General features: G+C 38.6%; 1 long non-coding RNA gene across 1 annotated transcript; it reads left to right on the forward strand.

The window, feature by feature from the left end:
• Window positions 1-3120: 3120 nt before the first annotated feature.
• LOC131382551 (uncharacterized) lies at window positions 3121-6556 on the forward strand. The gene is made up of 3 exons (XR_009212110.1): window positions 3121-3244; window positions 5049-5091; window positions 6492-6556. It is a non-coding gene; the product is annotated as an uncharacterized LOC131382551 (long non-coding RNA).
• The last annotated feature ends 626 nt before the right edge of the window (window positions 6557-7182 follow it).

Raw genomic sequence — 7182 nt, forward strand, 5'->3', positions numbered from 1 at the left:
CACGAGTCAACATCTGTTATAATTAATGTTAATTTGGTTTCAAAGGACAAAAAATATATAAGCTAAAGTTAAAAACAAGGGTCTTTAGAAGAATATGAGAAATGTCGTAAGATACTTTACAAGAAATACAACAATGTCTCATGTTAGTCAGTCATTAGTCACTTTTCTCTGTTCTCTCCCTGCCATCTGCCCCCTCTGACCCTTTGTTTTATTCCCTCTCAGTTGTCACATATTTTTGCTTCTCTCTGCATATTTGCTGTATTCATTTCTGTGTACACTGGCTTTCTCTACAATAATTTTATTTTTTATTCTTCTCAATCTTAGCTTTCCATTAGCTTTGCTTCAGCATAGCAGATTCTGGTGCTAAATCTAACATTCTAAAGCCTAACATTCTAAGCTTATAATTTATTTATTTATTTATTATTTTGAGATAGATTTTCTCTCTGTCATCCAGGTTGGAGTGCAGTGGCACAATCATAGCTCACTGCAGCCTTGAACTCCTAGGCTCAAGCAGTCTTCCTGCCTCAGCCTCCCAAAGTGCATGGATTAAAGGCATTAGTCACCAAGCCAAGCCTAAATTTATAGTATAGAGATGGAATATGGTCACCCTTGCCCAACCTCATCCTTGAGCTGAGAACCTGTGTTGTTGGATCAGTGAATATGGCAGTATCACAGAATAAAAGTCTGTTCATATGAGCCCCTCATGCTGCCCTGGACTGCTAGTGGGGCCGTATTCTAAGAAAAGGGAATTTAGAGGGAAAACAGTCATAATTACAGCAGCAGAGTCAGGTCAACTCTCCTCTGATTTCAGTCTTTGCTCTTTCCACTACCCCTGGTTGAGCAAATGTCTGTGTTTCAATCATCTTTGTATTCCCACAACACTTTACAAAACATCTAGAAATTGCAGATGCTGATAAAATGTTGGTTGATGTGATGACCTTGAAGTGAATCAAACTAACACTTGCAGGTCTTTGATATTTCCCAGCCCTTCTGTCTGAGAGTCAACTTTCAGTTGACTGTTAGCCAAGGTTTCCTTGAGCCAAATGCCTAGGCAGTAGCGAGAGGGAGAAATGAGAGAGACAAGGAGGGTTTTTAAGATCTATGATTAGGTTTCACGAGCCGCATTTTGAACTTGGAATAAAGGAGAACACAGAAATGAAAACTCATTCTGCCATAAGGTTCCTGGACATTCTTGTGCAACTGCCAGAAAAAAAAATGATTAAAAAAAAAAAACCCCACAAAACAACAAGGCAGCAATTGTGACAGAATAGTGGAAGTCCAAATTACAGAGGCAAGGTTCTTCCTCTGTCCTCTCTCCAGGCCTAAATGAATAAAGGGATGACACTGAGATCGAAGGCTAGTTCTACTTCAGAACCACAGAGACATGAGCACCAGCAAGTTTGAGGTTGGATAAGGATCTTCAGAACTCCTCAGCTTCAGATAGTCAAGCCTGCTTCGTCCCTTCTTCAACGGCATCTCTAGCATGTATACTTCCCTTAAATCCACCTTCGCAGCATTTGCTGATGGTAATTCAGGGACTAGAAAAGCAAACTTTTAGAGATTTAATTTTTTTCTTTCTTTCCCTTGAAACTCAGGTCTTATTCTTTCCCCATTTCCCTTCTTTCACACTCTGGGAAGTCCCCAGAGAAATTCACCAGTCTGGTCTGCACTGTAATTTGGGTTGGCAGATGCTGCAGAGTTGTAAGAACCATCTATTTTTTTTCCTCTTTTGCACCATTCCCTCTTCTGTTTGCTTATCATCTCAAATGTTTACAATCCAGTGAGAGGCCATATAAATTTATTAAACCTCCCTGTTGTTTTTCTTTTCCTTTAAAAGAGATGTTATTTTAAGTTTTTCTTCCAGTTTCCTCTGATTTTCAGAATAGTTCCTCAGGGCTCTCATTATTTGGATCTCCTACTGACTTAATCTGCTCTGGAGCAAGGAGCTTGGAATTTCTTTGACTTTAAGCTGCAGTATTAATCTTTTGCCCAGCCTTAAAGGGTTTAGGGTGGAGTCTCTTCCAAAGGAGTTGCCGCCTGTGTAGCTACCATAGCAGCAAAGAAACCATATCTGGTCTCCTCTGTGGAAAGCAATCTGCCCCCTGCCAGCAGCTCAGCTTTGCAGCCACAGCAGAGCAAGCCCTGTGTTAGCTGGGGGACATTTCCAGCGAGAGGCACAGCAGGGGAAATGATGTGGACTCCATCGAGGGGAGAACTGCTCATCCATACCATCTAATTCCAGGAAGAGGCACGACAGAGTCCATGCCTTCGCCTCCTCTGGCCAACTATAATCATGGAACTCCTGTGAATCAGCTGGGAAACATGCAGAGTAATTGCTTCCCTCATGTTTTTCTTAGGTTTTTTAAATGAGGATTTTAATTTCCACCCCACTGTTTTCTGACCTCCTCCCCATTGTTTCCTTTCTCTTTCTTGTGCACGGATATGAGATTGGGGCCCTCATTCATACTAACTGGAATTTTCCTTGGCAATGGTAGAATAGAAGCTTCTCCATTCTTTAGAGATGAATTTGCTTTAAGTAAGATCTTCCCAGAGTACAAAAGAAATTTATTCTGGAAATTTCAAACTAATGTGAGTGTGTCTTTTTTATAAACTTTGGTAATTTCTACTTCAAAGGCAGAGTTTTGTTAGATTGATAATTAATTCTCCACAGCTCTCAGAAAAATGTCTTGCACATATTATGCATTTGATGAATAATTATTGAATACATGAAACCTGGTCAATTTTTATGGATGATGTCATATGTTTCACCATACAGAGCTCCATTATGCTGTATCTACACAACAAACAGCACTGCATTCATGTTGAGTGCAAGTATGACTTCACCATTGAATATTTTTTATCTGAATTGACCTTTTTAACCCGGTCTTCTCTAACTGTGATGCCATCATGACTAGAATCCTCTCAGCTCATTCTCCTCTTTCATTTTGTCCTTTTCCCTTTATTCTTGCTGTTTAATGTGATTCTCTCAGTGATGACATGGGCTCCCCTCAATTATGACTATCATTTTCCATGACAGATGGCCTCCTCACTGGAACTGGATCCACCATCCTTTTTTCTCAGTGTCTTCTTGTTTATGTTTTAGATCTTTTGCAAGGTGAGCTACACCTCTGAGAGGAGCTCCTGGAAATTACCAGAGATACTTAATGTTGCCAGCTGTACAGATGGAGATGATGCACCTTGATGAGGAATAAGTACTGAGCCTGAATCCTACAAATGGGAAAAGGTGCTCATATCAGACTTATGCATTAGATATCAAACTACAAAGTACAAGTGCAGCTGATGCCTGTTTAGATGATGTGGAGCAAGGAAACAGAGTATGTGTTAAAAGCAAAAATTCCCATGAAGCTGAACTGTTACTCTGCCAAAGCCTCCCACTCTCAAGGTTTTTTTTTTTTTTTTTTTTTTGGAGATGGAATCTGGCTCTGTCTCCCAGGCTGGAGTGCAGCGGTGCCATCTTGGCTCACTGCAAGCTCTGCCTCCCGGATTCACGCCATTCTCCTGCCTCAGCCTCACTCTCAAGTTTTAAGAGCCAATAAACCTTGTATCTGTACATTCAGCTTTGCCTTTTTTTTTTTTTTTCCAGGACTGGAAAGTCCTCTATCAGGGTTTACCATGTTTCATTGATTTTATTTTTTCTAGCACCAACATAATGCTCATATAGTAATGAGGATGAAATAATTTATTTTTTTCCTGCTCATCATGTCATTGCGAATGTTCTGCTATCATACAAAAATACCCACATTTTAAATTATTTAAAAATATTTGCTGAGCAAATATAAACCATCATGCATCTTTCTAAGCACCAGTGAGACAGCCAAGTATAAAGAGGTCCCGAAAGAACCTCTGACCAGCCTGCACACTTGGAGGAGTGTACACTGGGGTGGAGCCTTGGGAAGTTCATGCTGTTTGCAGTGGGGAGGAGCCTGGCCTCTCCTGATCTGGGGTGGTAAACTGAGATTCAATCTGCGAGGCGGGAAGCATATTAGCAGGACTATTTCTTTGCTGAGAGTCCCTGTTTCCTTTTGTTTCCTTTTCACCGAATAAACTCTGCCCTTCTCACCCTTCAAACTGTCTGCGAGCCTAATCTTTCACGGTTGTGTGACAAGAACTCAGCTTTTAGCTGAACTAAGGAGTAAGTCTTACAACACCACTATATAGTGATGAATAAAACAAACATCACCCCACCTTCACTGAGTTTACATTTAATAAAAACACCAATAAATTCGTTATTATTCCTGCAAAATCAAATCACTTGGACAATATCCTGGCTTCCCTATATTGGTTAATCTAATTATTCAATATTATGGTATTGTACATAGTATAGACTGAATATGACCTTGTTTAATCACATTTGCGAATTTCAACTTGTCTTTATGAAGTTTCACATATAATCACTCATTATTGCTGAGCATTCCTTATAGTATTTTTTGAAATGATCCCTTACTTTCTAGTTCGGGTATCTTCCTGACTCCCTCATTTCTTCCCTCTCAAATGTTTTCCAATTGGTTTTACTTTTCCTTGGCCAACCTTATTTTTATCCAGTCTACATACTCCTGTTACTTGTACCTCAGTCCAAACTCTTTTGGTTTCAGATAACAAAATCTTATTTCAAGTAAAATAAAAAGGAAAAAAAATACAGTATAACAATGCAAAGGTTTGATAAAGTAACCAACGGAAGAAGTCAGGAGAAATATTTAGAAAAAACTTGGATCAGGGATCAGACATATGGCAGAAACAATCTATTTTCCTGTTTTTCCAGAAAACCGTGATTTTTTATCTTTTCTGTGTATGCTTCATAGTATCTTTTCTTTTTTAAAAAAAAAATTATCTTCTTGTGTGTTTTCTCTTTCTTTCTCCAGTTTGCCTTCCCTCCCAAGAATATTCATCCTTTTTTCAAGTGCATATGGCTCAAAGTATAACTTTAAGCCCGCACTTTGCATAGTCTCAGTTTAGTTGCCTAACAAACTAAACTTAGTTTTGTTGCCTAACCATTTAGAATATTCATAACTTCCTTTTTTCTTTTCTAGAATTGTTGAGATCTGACATCCAACTTATGCCTGCCCATTTTAGGTGAGGTTTTCATTTCCCGTATTTTACCAAAAGGGGAAGAAGGAAATTGGGGAATGGTGTTCAAAGCCATATCTTATAGATGCAATTTCCATGGTTTCACACCAATGATGGGTGGATGGATGGGGCCAGTCCTCCCAGAGAAGGGATCCCGGACTGGCAAACACTCCAATTAGTGTAAAGCCTTTGGAACTTCTATTCATAATTATACTATTCACCTTCATACTCCAGATTCTCTTCCAACTATCACTGCCAGCCTTATGCACCCTTTTCTCTATAATTCCCAGTATCTTCTGCCAGATGGAGTTTATTCACTTTCTCATAATTTTCTCACTCATTGCTATATGATTTATGCAATCAGTCCTGTAAACTTCCTCTATCATATGGACTGCAAAGAACCAAAGCCCACACTCACCACAAAATTTTGCTTAAATTAACCTCCCCTCTGAATGGTCTCCAGATTCTTATCCAGAGCTTATCATCATTTTGATTTAGGTATTATTATTTTTTAAAATATAACTTATTAAATATTATATATTAATTACAATTATGCTTGTAAATCAAGCTTGGTTATTTTGTGAATTTAAGTATTACTTCATACATCTATTTGTAAGCTTCTTAAGGGAATTTCCTCAGAAAATGTCACACAATAGCAGGAATTTAAGGTAGTAAATAGGTAACACAAAGAGAAGGATGTAAAAAGTATTAAACACATTCTGTGCCAGGTGATAGTGTAGACACTAAATTAGGAAAATAAGCTCAGGAAAACCTTCCCAGAATGTTTTGATCATTTGTGACCTTACTGGAATTTAAAACCTAATCTTTTTAATTCAAAGTCCAAAGTCTAATGGTATCTATTAAACTATGTGAAAATAATTTTACTTTCAGGAAACACACTTTAGTTAAGAATTTTAGGCCAGGCGTGGTGGCTAATGCCTATAATCTCAGCTCTTTGGGAGGCCGAGGTGGGCGGATCACCTGAGGCCAGGAGTTCCAGAACAGCCTGGCCAACATGGTGAAACACTGTTTCTACTAAAAATACAAAAATCAGCCCAGCATGTTGGCTTGTGCCTGTGGTCCCGCTACTTGGGAGCCTGAGATAGGAGAATTGCTTGGACTTGGGGGGCAGAGGTTGCAGTGAGTCGAGATTGCCCCACTACACTCCAGCCTGGGCAACAGAGCAAGGCTCTGTCTCAAAAAAAACAAAACAAAACAAAACAAAAAAACCAATGAGTCAATGGCCCATAATTTGAGTCAGCTAATGTTGGATTAGAAAGTCTCCTTATCCATTTATTATTACTCTTCTGTATCTTTCTGAGTAACCTTGTGTTTGCCATTAATTTGGAGTCTATGGACAAGAAACTACTAAGATAGCCTGTCTTTAACAACGTTCTTTATTTCAGATTCTACATGTTTGGACTGTCAGGGCAATTAATCTGAATAAATGTACTTAGTACCTTCCACCCCAAAACGTGAGTCTGTCTTTGGGAGTTTGTGGCTTGCTTGAAAGATTATGAGACTTTTCCCATGCAGGGAATTCATATGAATTCCATGCAGAAGGATAACATATATACTCTGGGTTTGGGGACAGCCCATTGTGCCTAGTAAAAAAGATACTGGGGGAGTTAGTCATTTTTTATGCAGAAAATTTGAAAACATAACAAAGAAAAAAAAACTATTTAGAGATGTTTCTTTTGCATCGTATTTTGGTAAATGGGGACACCAAATAGTATGTTTGATAGATTCGAAGAAACTGTTCAACTAATCAACAAGCATTGGTAATTATAAAACCTCTACCATAAGTTAACTTTTATAGCACTTTTTTTTAAAAAAAGGAAATATGAACACCCAGTCCTCTAATCTCCAGAAATAAAGATATAAGTGAAACAGTGGCAAATGTTGCATAACTAATCACATTTTTGTTTTTGATTTAGTACTGCATTTACCACACTCACTCAGGCCTATGGTGTTTTATTCAACTTCAACACAAGGAGAAATGCTGGCTAAATCCCAGGCAGAGCGTGTCCTAATTTAGGCCATGCAGAAAGCACTGGCTGTATTCAAATTCATGATGGGTACAAATTGTTTCATTCT

Source organism: Hylobates moloch, unplaced genomic scaffold (genome assembly GCF_009828535.3).
Source record: "Hylobates moloch isolate HMO894 unplaced genomic scaffold, HMol_V3 SCAFFOLD_49, whole genome shotgun sequence".
Classification (NCBI taxonomy): Eukaryota; Metazoa; Chordata; class Mammalia; order Primates; family Hylobatidae; genus Hylobates; species Hylobates moloch.